Below are 15,173 nucleotides of genomic sequence, written 5' to 3'. Positions count from 1 at the left end.
GTAAAAAAAAAAAAGTAAAATAAATAGTTTAGCAGTTTCTCCATTCTGCAATGGAGAAAAATAAGCTAGGGAAAGGAAATAGGGAATGTCTGTAAATGTGTTTATTTGCAATTTATGCAGATAAATCAAGAAAAGACTCATTACAGTGATGACATTTGAACAAAAACCTAAAGGAAATGAGGAGGCAAGCCAGCTTGATTACTTGGGAAGGACCATTCTAGGTAGAGGGAACAGCAAGTACAGAGTCTGGAGATAGAAGCAGGCCTGAGAGGCTGGAGGGGCTACAAGGCCAGAGTGGTTGGAGGAGTGTGTGGAGGGAAGGGAACAGGTCAGGGGTAGTTGGTGCCAGAGCACATAGGGTCTTATAGGCTATTAGAAAAACTTGGACTTTTGCTCAGGGTGGAAGACATTGTGGGCTTTTGAGCAGAGGAATAACGTGCTCTGGCTTTCCGAGGAAAAGAGTCTCATCTTCTTGAAACTAGTGTTGAGGCGACAAGGATAGAAGCAGATAGAAATCTATTGCAGTGACTCAGGTGAGAGATAATGGTGGTATCTGTGGAGAAGTGAGGACACATTCAGATTCTGGATGTAGCTGGAAGGTTGAGACAGTAGCATTTTGTGAATGAATGGGGCATATGAGTTGAGGAACAGAAGCTGTAGTATGGCTTTTTGTCTGAACGCCTGAGAGGGTGGAATTACTGTGTATAGGGGAGGGTAAGGCTGTTGGTGGAGCAGGTTGTGTGGGAGAACATCAGGAGTTTGGTGACATATGTGCATTGTAAACAGGACAGTTGGATCCTGAGAGTGGCCAGACTCTTCATGTGAGTATGCTTCAGAAATTTGCATACCTCCTGTCTTCACTGCAGGTACTCCATCTATAAAAAGTGTTTAAACTTTTGATATTTAAATAAATTATCTTAAATTCCTTGATGGCAGATACTTCGTGTCTATTAGCTGGCTGGATTTAAAAAAATCTCAAGTGGGCTGGATTGTGATAAGCAGGTTGCATGAGACCCAGTGGGTCTATGAGGAATGCAGACATTTCTCTGCCACCCCATACAGGTAAAGCTGGAAAATACAAGAAAACAAAAACAAGGCAAGATTAGAACCTCAACAACAATTTAAAAATAAAATCACCTCATGTTGTGCAAATTCAGGTGCTAAAAACAATAGGCCTGATGGAGAAATCGAATTGGGAAAGAACACTTAAAACTAAGGAACTTTGTAACGAAGTGCAGTCCAAATAGAAGTACTAAGGAAAAAGAAAAAAACAAAAACAGTTTACTGGTGTTTGTACCCAATATCACAGAAAAATCTTGTTGCTTTCAACACTAGAACTTAACGCTCTCTTCTTTGAGAAGTAGGTCTTAGAGGATATTTACTTCTAATAGAGACCTTTTCATCAGAATTAAGAATCTGATCCAGGACGTAACCTTCTTAATTAATCAATTGTTTTAATACAAAGAGCATTGTCTCTATAGCTTCTTCAGCTGCATTTGCACCTTTGCCAAGTAACTTAAAAGAGGGAAAGTGTAATGGTTTTTTTTGAAGCCACTGACTCACCCATCACTTAAAAGTAAGTTGCTTCTTTAAATTTTTCAGCTTTTTTACCTCCTGCTGAAGGTCTTATTGCTAAGGCTTTCTCCTTAATAATCATGAGAAAACTTGAGTCTGCCTACTTGAAAATATTAACATGCTGGGGAAAATTGCATGTGAGCCAAAATGACTTCTCCATTATACTGACATCATTTGTCTATTTCCCAGATGTGTGTAAGATAATACGTATCAAAGAAATAAATTTTTTTATTTTTATTTTTCAGAACAGACTGTACTGTTGACCTAGGATGACTTAGAGCTGACATATACCAAAACTCAGACCTACCTTTTTATTGAATAGTCTAGAATTTTTCTATTTCAAATAGGAAGTCAGTAAAAAAAACCTAAAATTACCTCAATGGTATGTATGCCCCAAAAACATACAAAAAATCAGTGTCTCCTCATTACAATTTTTGTAAATTTATGTTATTTTGGCTTTGCCTGGTCTTTGTTTCTGCATGGGTTTTCTCTAGTTGTGGCAAGGGGGGCTACTCTCTAGTTGCAGAGCACAGGCTTCACATTGCAGTGGCTTCTCTTGTTGTAGAGTAGATTCTAGGGTTCTCAGGCTTCAGCAGTTGCAGTGCATGGGCTCAGTAGTTATGATTCCCATGCTCTAGAGCACAGGCTCAGTAGTTGTGGTCCACGGGTTTAGTTGCTCCATGGCATGTGAAATCTTCCCAGACCAGGGATCATACCTATGTCTCCTGCATTGGCAGGTGGATTCTCCCCTACTGAACCCTCAGGGAAGCCTTCTCCTCCTTTTCAAAGCTATTTTAAAGCTAGAAAATAAAAACTACATCTTTAATAAGATCCACTGTCTTGAACCAACAATCAATATTATACTTGACAGTGACATGCTAGAGGATTTTCTCTTTGGGAACACATAAGCAAGCCTTCTGTCACTGTTAGCATTGTTCTAGACGTTCTGATTGATGCACTAAACCACAAAACAAAAATAAAAATAATGATCAGAAATGAAAAAACATAAACTAAGAAAGTCAACTAAAAATTATTAATAAAGGCTATATTTGATACATATATAAAAATCATGCATCCATGAAATCAGAAGACGATTGCTACTTGGCAGGAAAACTATGACCATGTGTTGAAAAGCAGACACATCACTCTGCAGACAAAGGTCTGTATAGTCAAGGCTATGGTCTTCCCTGTGGTCATGTGCAGTTGTGAGAGCTGGACCGTAAAAAGGATCAAGTGGCAAAGAATTAATGCCTTTGAACTGTGGTACTGGAGAGGACCCCTGAGCATCCCTTGGATAGCACGGAGATCAAACCAGTCAATCTTGAAAGAAATCAACTCTGAATACTCACTGGAAGGACTGATACTGAAACTGAAGCTTCAGTATTTTGGTCACTTGATGCAAACGGCCAACTCATTGGAAAAGTCCCTGAGGCTGGGAATGATTGAGAGCAGGAGGATGACATGGCTGGATGGCATCACCAACTCAATGGATATGAGTTTGAGCAAACTCCGGGAGATAGTGAAGGACAGGGAAGCCTGGCATGCTGCAGTCCAGGAGGTTGCAGAGAGTCGGACACAAATGGGCAACTGAACAACAGCAACATTCAAAAATCAGTACCTTTCCCAAGTGTCAACAATAACCAGTTGGAAAAAAATAATGGGAAAAATATCCCATTGACCATAGTAACAACAAATACAAAATACCTAGAAATAATCCTAACAAGTAATATATGTGATCAAAATAAAGAAAATTATAAAGCTTTTCTTGAGATTTATAAAACTTGAATGAACTGGAAGAATATACTTTGTTGCTGGATGCAAAAACTAAAATATTGAGATGATACAATTTTTCCCCAATTAATTTATAAATTTAACATGATCTGAGTAAAAAATACATTTATTTTTAGAGGGCTTGACAACACAATAAACATAAAGGAGATAATCAAGCTGTAGCAATCAGTAATTTGTTACAGTTTAGCAGAGTGGTTGTGAGTTTAGGTATTGGGGGTAGAGTGCTTGGGTTTTAGGTCTATCAAAAGGAGAAGGAAGAGGCAGAGGATGAGATGGATATCATTACCTACTCAATAGACGTGTTTGAGCAAACTCCAGGAGATAGTGAAGGGCAGAAACCTGTCCATGGGGTCACAAAGAGTTGGACACAACTTAGCAACTGAAAAACAACTTACCAGACATACAACCACAGTTCAGTTACCTAATCTCTCCAACCACGAGTTTCTTCACCTGTCAAGTGTGAGATTCAATGAGACTGAGAAAATTGCTGGTACATGGAAGTACTCAAAAAATGTTAGATGCTATTGTTGATGATGCAATAGTGAAATAGGTGAATGGGAGAGAAGAGTGAAAACATAAGACCATACTGTAAATAAGAATTTGTTATTTGTTAAAGGGGCCATTTTTTAAAAAATTTTTATTTTTACTTTATTTTACTTTACAATACTGTATTGGTTTTGCCATACATTGACATGAATCCACCACGGGTGTACATGCATTCCCAAACATGAACCCCTCTCCCACCTCCCTCCCCATAACGTCTCTCTAAAGGGGCCATTTTGAATCAACAGGCAATTGATGTCATTATATTTAGTAGTTAAAATTTTTCAGATAATTCATACATTAAAATTAATTTTATGAGACTGTAAATAAGTAGAAGAAAAAATCAAATCATTGAAAAGTTTAAAAGCAGTTTGAAAAGGTACAAAGTCAAACTGATTTGGCTATGCAAAAAAAAAAAAATTTTTTTTTGCCTGCATTGCAGCATGGGGGAACCTTAGTTTCCCAACCAGGGATTGAATCTGGGCCCCCTGCAGTGGAAGTACAGAGTCTTAACCACTAGACCACCAGGAAAGTCCCCCCCTCCAAACTTTTTCTATATAAAACAAAAAGTCACAAATTGCATGACAGACAGGCATAAGTAGTGGTGTATTGGTTAATGGTAACAACATTAAAGAAATAAAATGCCCAGATTTGTCACATTTGCAGATTTCCATGGTATAAGTACTCCCACCAGGCTACCAACATGAAGTTGGGTGCTCAGGAGCTGGTACATGCCAGCTGCAGCACACCCCTTCTACAGAGGTGACAGAGGATGCTGAAAAACCACCTAGAGATTAACCTCAGGCCAGCACACATTTCTGCTTGAAGCTGCCTCCCCCAGAAAGCAGAGACAGTTGGGAGTAATCATCCACTGTGTTGTATCACGGAGGGTTCCTTGAGCTGGACTTGTACCACACGGGGTTTTGGACCTACAAAGGATCTCTGGAATGGAAAGATCCCTGTGGGGTGGTTGGGACCTACACTAGGAATAACCCCTTTGGGGCCAAATTGTACTTCCCCTTAGACTGAGGACTAAGGGGAGAGGTATTGCTAGGCAATTCACTTAGCAGAAAAAGAACAGTTGGACCAGAGCAGAGGGTCTTTTCCCCTTGATTTGTTCCTCCAAAGTCCATGATACTCTTGGCATTGGGGCATGTGTTTTGCTATCTCTGGATACTTGTATTCTCGTCTCTGTTTTTTAATTCTCCCTTTGATATTGTTCAATCACTCTGATCATTTTCATTGGTGAGAGCACAAAAACTTGTGTCTAGACAATGATGATGTGACCCAAGTGATATTTATAGCACACTGGGAGGCCAAAGATGTGTCTCATTGTGGCCAGGGAGCCAAGGTATTGTCAGGGTTAAAAGCAGCAAAGTATGGAGCCTTGGAGTCCTACCTCCTGTTTGTTGGCTGTAGGGATTCTATCAGGGGCTTGCACTGTTATTCCACAGTGGACTGCTAGCTGGTCATTTTGTACCCCAGTCTTAAATGTACCATCTTGGAATAGGTTGTTTTTTGTGATCATATCTGTGTTGGAGAAGATTCTTGAGAGCCCCTTGGACTGTAAGAAGATCAAACCAGTCAGTCCTAAAGGAAGTCAGTCCTGAATATACATTGGAAGGACTGATGCTGAAAGTGAAACATCAGTACTTTGGCCACCTGAAGCAAAGAGTCAACTCATTGGAAAAGACCCCAGTGCTGGGAAAGATTGAAGGCAGAAGAAGGGACGACAGAGGATAAGATGGTTGAATGCCATCACCAACTCAATGGGCAACAGTTTAAGCACACTTCGGGAGATGGTGAAGGACAAGGAAGCCTGGCATGCTGTGGTCCATGGGGTTGCAAAGAGTCAGATATGACTGAACAACAAATCTGTAGTTAACAGAAGATTAGTTTATTATAAGGTCAACTTCATGCAAAGAAGCAGAATTTAATTGGATTTCAGAGAAGTGGAGATATACTAAAGACGGGAATAGTATCTTTAGAAGTGGTATAGTTGTTTGAAGTCTATAATTGAGAATCATTACTTTGGGCAGCAGGGAAAGAACAGTTGACATAGAGGTGAGATAAAGGTATAGAGAGAGAAAGAAAAAGTTGTTACTTTTAAGGGGCTAATAAATAATTAATCTTGTGAGAAAAGTAGCTTTAACAGACACATAGAAGACTGACTGATGGGAAAGATGGTTTGCCAAAATTGGATACAAACCAGTTAAGGTATAAATGAGATCTGCCTGAGCTTGAGACTTTGCATTGGAGGTGGACAGAAATGGTTTCTTATGAGTGGGATGCTTTAATGACTCATTGGGCATGGAGATTTACAGATGCTCATATTTTCAGAGCATTTATTTAGTCAAGGTTGCTCCATTAACATTCGTTATTCTTGGTTGATTTTTTTTTTTTTTAAGAGCAAGTTTAGTATCTGTCATGTATAGGGCTATTAATTTGATGCCTCGATGTTCCTCCTCACTTACTTGGATGTTCCTAGTCTTATGTGTGAGTTTTCTTTAATCACTTTAGGTCTTTAACTGGTTTTCTTTAATTCTGCTTCTCCTAGAAACCTTTGCTGATTTGTGAGACCATTGTTTCTCAGGATTGGAAGGGTCGGAAATAGTCTAATCCATGGATAATTTAATGCTTGATTCTTTTGTATTGTTCTTTTCCATTTTAGACTTAAATAACTGATATCTTGATTTTAGTAGTTGGATTTATCAAGAAGTAGGAACTGGGGGCTTTGTGACAACATAGCATTCTCAGACCCAGAGTCGTTTGGAGGTAACCAGTTGGCCATACTTTGGAGTAGCTGAGGGCCAGCTGGTTTTGATGCTGAAGTATTGATACCATCCAGTGGCATCTACTACAGGCTACTCTGACCTTTCTTTTTAAACCTGGGCTGGAGTTGGGTAGTTAGACTTAGGATTCAGTCTCTAGGGCCAGGCTAAACCTAGGAATCTTATGCTTCTAGCACTTCCTCCATGGTTCTGATCTATTCATGGGCAGGGAAAGGGTTTTGGTTGGTGGTACAGAATCAGCCTCTTTTCTTTCAAAGTTTATTGGCTAAAGCCGGTCTGCTGTTCTTGGAGATGCCTGTTTGTTAAATTAGGCTAAAATGCTAGGAAACATTCTCTAGAGGGATTCTAAGTTATAACTCCTTAATATTTTCTGCTTATATAATTTGAATGCAGAGTCCTTGGTGTGGTTCAGGCTTTACCAAAGAAGCCCAGTTGATGGCTGCCAGGAAGCTTGACCAACTGTTGTTTCTAGAATTCACCAAGCCCTGGGGCTTCAAGGCTCAGAATCTTGATTTTACTTTATGAGTCCATACTTTTGTTAATAGTAGATTCATGTAAACCATAGGCTTAAGACTCATGCATCATCTCGGGAGGCTAATTTATTAAACTGACCTATAAAAGACCAGAAGATTTTTGTCAGCTTAGCTAGTATTAAGGTAAAGCCAAATTATTATTTAAGAACTATCATATTTATGCCTAATAGAAAAGCAGTGATTATTTAAAAATCCAACCCAAATATGGATACATATAAAGAGTCCTTTCCAAAAGTAAAAAATTTAAAAAAAAAGAGTCCTTTCCGATCCCACCTCATGAGATAACAGTTGTTCACAGCTTAGTCTGTAAATATTCTTCCAGACTCTCTGCGTATACAATAACTTCTATTGCTCCATTGCTTTATTTTCTGAAGTTCTGTAGTTATGTTATGCACACTGCTTGTCAATTTGTGGGAAGCCAGAGGACAGTGAGGTCGCCTAACGACATGGAATCAGAGGAAGGGGAGTAGACTGGATGACTCATGGCACAGCAGCTCAGTATCCTGAATTGTCTATTCAGTGTTCTAGAGTCTGCTGCCCTGGCACCCCTTCCCCAAAACAGTTTGGAAGACCAGTGTCAGTGTATCTTTCAGATGGTTATTTGTCACTGCTGCTGCTGCTAAGTCACTTCAGTCATGTCTGACTCTGTGTGACCTCACAGACAGCAGCCCACCAGGCTCCCCCCGTCCCTAGGATTCTCCAGGCAAGAACACTGGAGTGGGTTGCCATTTGCTTCTCCAATGCATGAAAGTGAAAAGTGAAAGTGAAGTCGCTCAGTCATGTCCGACTCCTAGTGACCCCCTGGACTGCAGCCCACCAGGCTCCTCCGTCCATGAGATTCTCCAGGCAAGAGTACTGGAGTGGGGTGCCATTGCCTTCTCCCTATTTGTCACTATAATTGGCCGATTACAGATCCTGGCACCCAAGAGGTGCTGAATAAATAGTACATGTGTGCGCACTTCTCCACCTGGCCCCCTTTTTCTGACAAGTACTTTCTGTAGCTGTGTTTAATACCATGGTCTAGTTTTGCCTTGGTTTGTGTGTCCTTTGGTCTCTTTAAAAGATGACTTTTCTCTCTCTACTTTCATCTGTTTTATCTTATATTTCGGGCTTCCCAGGTGGCTCAGTAGTAAAGAATCTGCCTGCTAATGCAGGAGACTTGGGTTTGATTCCTGGGTCGCAAAGATCCCCTGGAGAAGGACATGGCAACCCACTCCAGTATTGTTGCCTGGGAAATCCCCATGGACAGAGGAGCCTGGCAGCTACAGCCCATGGGGTCGCAAAAGAGTTGGACACGACTTAGTGACTAAGCAACAACGACAACCTTATATTTCAGTTCTCTGTAACCTTACTTCTCTTTTCCCCTTGTGCTACGTACAAAGGGAATGAAAATCTACACTTTAATTCTTGTAATTTCTAATTTCTCAGAAGAAAAATGTTTTCTTTCATCAAATTTTACTATTACCCAGCTCTTTACCTTAAACTATTTTGCTTTTATCTTGTATACCTAGTGGAGCTATATTAAAAGTGTTCATATGGAGTCTGTCAGTAAAACTCCATATGTGAAGTGGCCAGAATGACCCCCCTTTAGTGCAGGTTTTCTTATACATACAACGACTCTATTGAGATGTAACCATATACTATATGATTTACCCATCTTAAGTGTACTGCTCAATGATTTTGAGTATGTCCACTGAGTTTTGATCACTGCAATCAATTTTAGAACATTTTCATCATCCTCTGAAGAAACCTTATACTATTAGCAGTCATTCCCCATTCCCCTCAACTCCAGTCCAACCCTCGGCAAACACTATTTTCTCTTTCTATAAATTTGCCTATTCTGGACATTTCATATAAACAGAATTATGTACAATAAAATGTGGACTCTGTGTTTGGCTTTTTTCAGGTACATTGTTTTCAAAGTTCATCCATGTTATAGTGTGTTTCATGATTCATTCCTTTTTATTCCAAAATGTATCTACCATGCTATGGGATAAATCACATTTGTATGTATCTATTCATCAGTTGGGGAAACAGTGGAAACAGTGTCAAACTTTATTTTTCTGGGCTCCAAAATCACTGCAGATGGTGACTGCAGCCATGAAATTAAAAGACGCTTACTCCTTGGAAGAAAAGTTATGACCAACCTAGATAGCATATTCCAAAGCAGAGACATTACTTTGCCGACTAAGGTCCATCTAGTCAAGGCTATGGTTTTTCCAGTGGTCATGTATGGATGTGAGAGTTGGACTGTGAAGAAGGCTGAGTGCCGAAGAATTGATGCTTTTGAACTGTGGTGTTGGAGAAGACTCTTGAGAGTCCCTTGGACTGCAAGGAGATCCAACCTGTCCATTCTAAAGGAGATCAGCCCTGGGTGTTCTTTGAAAGGAATGAAGCTAAGGCTGAAACTCCATTACTTTGGCCACCTCATGCGAAGATTTGACTCATTGGAAAAGACTCTGATGCTGGGAGGGATTGGGAGCAGGAGGAAAAGGGGACGACAGAGGATGAGATGGCTGGATGACATCAACGCCTCGATGGACGTGAGTTTGAGTGAACTCTGGTAGTTGGTGATGGACAGGGAGACCTGGCTTGCTGCGATTCATGGGGTCGCAAAGAGTCGGACACGACTGAGCAACTGAACTGAACTGATTCATCAGTTGATAGGCATTTGTATGTGATTTCCTAATAGCAAAGTAGCGTTTTAAATAATTATTACTCTTGAAATCCAAACAAATGCTATGCAAAATATAGATGGAAGTTATGGAAGGCTAGGAGGAAACAACTGTTTGTTTCCACCTGTTAAACACCACTACAGGTGTTTTCTTCAAATATCAGCAGTAATATTTGGACATTTGGAAATTATCTTTGAAATCAAAATATGTTTAAAAATATGTTATTCTTGGTTATGTCCTATAATTTTCCTGTAAGAAGAAATATTAGCCATGCAAACAATCAATTTAGATAAAATAAGCCACAGAATGTACTATGGTATTTTTGCTGTTCATTTGACCCTTGAACAGCATGGGTTTAAACTGCGTGGGTCTACTTGTTCTCAGATTTTTCCAGCAGTAAATACCACAGTTCCACATGATCTGTGGGTGGTTGAATCCTCCAGAACAGAATCAGGATATGGAAGAAGCATGGATACAGAGGGTTGACTATAAAAGTCATATGCAGATTTTTGACTGAATGGGGTTAGATGCCCCTAACCTTTGCATTGTTCAACGGTAAACTGTAATTTTATGCCTCTTATTTCCTCCTCCCTTCCTTTCCACATCCAACCATCCACAGTGTCCATACAAGATTCTTTTTTTTTAATTAAATTTTTTATTGAAGATAATTTACAATGTTTTGTTAATTTCTGCTGTTCAGCAAAGTGACTCAGTTATAAATATATGTGTTCTTTTTTATATTCTTTCCTATTAAGGTTTATTACAGAATATTGAATATAGTTCCCTGTGCTATACGTACGGTAGGACCTTGTTGTTTATCCAGTCTATATATAGTACTTTGCATCTGCTAATCCCAAACTCCCAGTCCACTGCATCTATCCTTTGGTAACCACAAGTCTGTTCCTTATGTCCATACACGATACGGTCTCCCTCATTCCAGGCAGACACTTGAACCTCTGAGCCACCAGGGAAGCCCTATATACAGGATGTAGTAACCACAATAAACAGGGCAGAGTCGAGTGATCATGGGCCTTAGGGCTCAACTACCTGCTTCACATCCCTGCTTTTTTTAGTGCTTATTGGCTGTATACGCTGTATACATCTCTCACTACACTGGTGTATTTCCTCTGTAATATTTATTAGGGTGTACTACCCACTCCAGTACTCTTGCCTGGAAAATCCCATGGACGGAGGAGCCAGGTAGGCTACAGTCCATGGGGTCACGGAGAATCAGACACGACTGAGCAACTTCACCTCTCAGATATTACTGGTTTCTAGTGAAGTTTGAAATGTTCTTATCTCTTGTCAATAAGTGGCAGATAGAATGACTTAAATACATTCTGGTTGTTTTCATTGTGCATCTATTTATAGCTGAGCCTATATTGAGGAAGTAGAAAAAGCATGATCTGGAGAAATGGGAGTTAATATTTATTTTTGTTATTTCTTCCATAATTAAATAGCATAAATGGAAGTAAAAAATGCACTATAAGTCTAACTGTTTAAAAACTACACTATCCTTTTCTAATGCTTGTACCTTGGGATAGACTATTTTATAAATTGTATACTCAGAGCATGGCATACTTTTATACCCTGTTTCTGAACACAGCTTTTTATCATTATCATTTTATATGTTACTGTGCAACTCTTTATCCTTATGGTTGCTAATATTTCATTCTCATTTTTAACTATTTTCTATTAGTAGTTAATTTCTAATTTTTTTCTCATAATAGCACTGTATTGGACATCCCACATGCAGTTTTTTTTAATGTTTTGGATTACTTTGAGTTATTTGAAATGTATCACCAAGTTACTTTCCAGAAATGTCTAACTGATACATTGCTTTCAGTTTCAGAAGAGTCTTTTTTTTAAAAATTGAAGTATAGTTGATATGCCATATTAAGTTACAAGTGTACAACATAATGATTCACAATTTTTAAAGGTTGTACTCCATTTACAGCTTTTGTAAAATGTTGGCTGTATTCTCTGTATTGTATGATATATCCATGTAGCTTATTTTATACCTAACAATTTATTGCTCTTAATCCCCTACCCCTATATTGCCCCTCTCCCTTCCATCTCCCCACTAGTAACTGCTACTTTGTTCTCTCTACTTGTTTTTTTGTTACATTCAATAGTTTGTTATATTTTTTATTCAGCATATAAGTGATACTAATATTTGTCTTCCTCTGTCTGATTTATTTCACTTAGCATTAATACCCTCCACATCCATCCATGTTGTTGCAGATGGCAAGGTTTCATTCTCTTTTTATGAGTTTCAGCATAGTTTTAACCAGTGCCATCAGCCTTTTCTTCTGAGTACTTTTCAGTGGGAGCATCCATCCTAACCATGAACCCTTATGCTCTGGTTTGCAGACATGCATTTGGAGGAAGATTGGCACTGTCTGTATTCACGTCTCCCAGTCTGTGGGTGGTCAAATATGTTTTGGAGAGTCTCAAAATAAGGTCTCAGAGAAGTCCTACTGAAAAGACTAGACTTCATTAACTAGAATTTCTAAAACTTACTTAAATCTAGAATTTGTTTTTCTCATAGACCCTATTGACAAACCTCTCTGGGAAATGCTATAAATGTGTAATATCTGTAGGAAAAGGAGCCAGCCTGTGATGCAATAGAATGCTTTTTAGGGAAATGATCTTATGCAGGAGACAGTGAGGACGTTTGCTCAAACATTATGCTACTTGAATGGTGAAAGACCTTGCCTTGTTCATTCATCCATTAAATAAATTTACTGAGAGCCTATTATGTGCTAGACACTGTTCTTCTACTGGTGACATAGCAATGAATAAAACCAACAAGTCCTTGCCCTGAAGTAGGCAGTAAGTTTGGAAGAATAGCCATTATATAATTCAACCACTTAGGGCAAGGTTCTCTACACATTGTTTCATGTGGAGTAGGTTTCCTCTTGAAGAATTTTAAGTGCTTACTGATCCCTGATTTAAACAAAAAAAATAGAAACATTATCCTTACTCTCAAAAAACTCACCATCTACTAGAGAAGTAAGTAATTATAATGTGAAATAATAATTATTGTGATGGTAGTATGATCATAGTGTATAATAGTAACTCCAAAGAAAGGAATGTAATCTATATTTTCATAAATTATTTACCTATAATAGGAATTTTTCCCTTCAGAGTTTTTAGGCACTGCCACAGAACTGAACATATATTTATTTCTGTGCACGATTACTGTAAGACTAAAGACATCTTCATTGCCAAAGACAAGATCTAATTTTGATTTAAGACGTAAATTTACTCACTTCCACTTACCCATTAGCTATGATATAGGATCGGAGTAGTCTTCATGTTTCTTCTCCATAAGTCATCATATTCTTCATAAGTCAGTTCTTAGCCATTGCATCAGGGAAAGGAAGCAAGGTTGGAATGAGAATCCCATCTTGAGTACCTGTGAGTTCCTGCTTTAAAAGTCAGTAAATCCATTAGCTACAGGAAACTGGCTGTACTATAGTAGGTTGGAGGTGCAAAGTACAGCTTTGGTCCTATCTGTCTGCCCTTGGTGTCACCAAGTACTGAAGATATTCTAACACTTGTAGGCTGTGATGGGGGAGAAATGAAGCCCATAAAAACTGTATAATTAAAACAAAATACTAATTTTAAATTAAAAATGTTACTTTCCACTGATTCAGAAGAAAGGCAAGTTAGAAATACTATTCAAGGGTTACAGACAAGGTTTATCTGTATAATTTTGATGGTGTTTCTTTGCTCATGGAGGTAAAATATGCTGTGAGCTACGTTGTAGGGCAGGAGGAATAATGGCCCCTGTCCAGTAATTGTCATGTGCTCATGTACAAGAAAGACAGACCCTGGGATGTCTGATGGAAGAAGGACATCTTTGTAACAAACCCACAGTTTTGGTGTTTTTTTTTTAGGGCATTCAGGGAAAGAATGAAGTCATTGGCAACATATCTCCCCATGATCTTTCTGTCACTGCGTAAATGCATAACTTAGAGCGCCTATCATTGCCATTTCACTCTTTTTCCTTAAACAGAGGAATGTTTGTGGTTTAGCATAAAGTTCATGAACTAAGAAAAGCAGTTGGACACAGATGCCTGTATCTTTCCACTCAATGTAGCTTATTACCTTTAACTGCCTGTTAAAATCATGCTTTTATTTTTCCTTTTCAAATATGAATTGCTATCACCAGGCTTAGCAAATGAAACGGATTACTTATGGTAACTGTACGTAGTTATGCACTCCAAATCCTTGAGAGAGCTTTCCCAAAGGACAGGCAATGTCTTTCAAAATCCTATTACAAGATTTTATTTTCAGGTGCTGTGAACAGAAAGCTGAAAGCCTCCATGTTTTATTGCTATCCAACTTCATCAGGTCTGCTCACTCTACTGAAAATTGTGGCAAAAGTGATACACATCAGCTCTTTTATTCTTTTGTTACTACTCTGTGCAAATAAAAGCATATTGGGGAATTTAATGAACCACTAAGTCCTTGGAGGGAGATTTGAAGATTTGAAGTATATGACTATCTGTCTTTAACACTGGAGGTTTTTCTGTAAAGCAGATTGGCATGAACAAAATAAAGTCTTCACATATAGCCCAGTACTTACGACATATGTGCTTAAATCACAAATGTCTATAGTAGTGACCTTGGAGATGAATTCAGTGACTAGTGGCTTTCTGGTTGTGCCAAGGAGTAGAGCTGCTGGAACTATGATCCTATTTCAGAGGTGGTCTGTTTACCCAGAAAATAGAGACTGTGGTGGTCAAAGAAAATTGGAGAGAGGGAATTTGATTATTCAAAGAAGTAATGGACACTTTCCAAGGATACATCCTGGAAATCTGGGCGAAAGGCCACATCTTAGCTTGCTTTAGCGTTCACATACAGAGTTGCCTTTTCATTGGAATCTAGGAAAGGCAAGGTGGATGGATCTGTGTTGTAGAGAGGTAGGCACACAGGAAGGATGACATTAGTACGCCTGTCATTAGGTGTAGGCTTCAGTTTATTGCAATCCCTGGCCAATCAGTCTAACTCTACGTTTTGCTGTTCCATAGGATCATAAGCAAGTGTTGATAACCTTATAATGATAATCTGGATTCTGTTTAAATTTCTAAGTACTTAACCATGAGTAATGAATAATTGTGGTATACCTCCTGACTAATAAAAACACAGAGGCATGGGCAGTGGTGTAGTTATGAACTGCTGGCCCAAATGGTGTTGGAATTGACTCTGGTTTGTCCTTTATTTTCAGGGCTAATACTACCTATACCCTACTT

The 15,173-nt window shown here is 38.9% G+C and overlaps 1 protein-coding gene and 1 non-coding gene across 11 annotated transcripts in view; one reads left to right on the top strand and one right to left on the bottom strand.

Moving 5' to 3' along the window:
- SLC44A1 (solute carrier family 44 member 1) overlaps nt 1–15,173 on the top strand; it is a 220,135-nt gene that overhangs the window by 35,596 nt on the left and 169,366 nt on the right. The window lies entirely within an intron of this gene.
- Nucleotides 4,368–4,440, bottom strand: TRNAG-UCC (transfer RNA glycine (anticodon UCC)). Its single transcript has one exon. It is a non-coding gene; the product is annotated as a tRNA-Gly (tRNA).

The sequence above is a fragment of the Ovis aries genome, chromosome 2 (genome assembly GCF_016772045.2).
Source record: "Ovis aries strain OAR_USU_Benz2616 breed Rambouillet chromosome 2, ARS-UI_Ramb_v3.0, whole genome shotgun sequence".
Lineage (NCBI taxonomy): Eukaryota > Metazoa > Chordata > Mammalia > Artiodactyla > Bovidae > Ovis > Ovis aries.
This window is presented reverse-complemented; position numbering and strand designations above follow the sequence as displayed.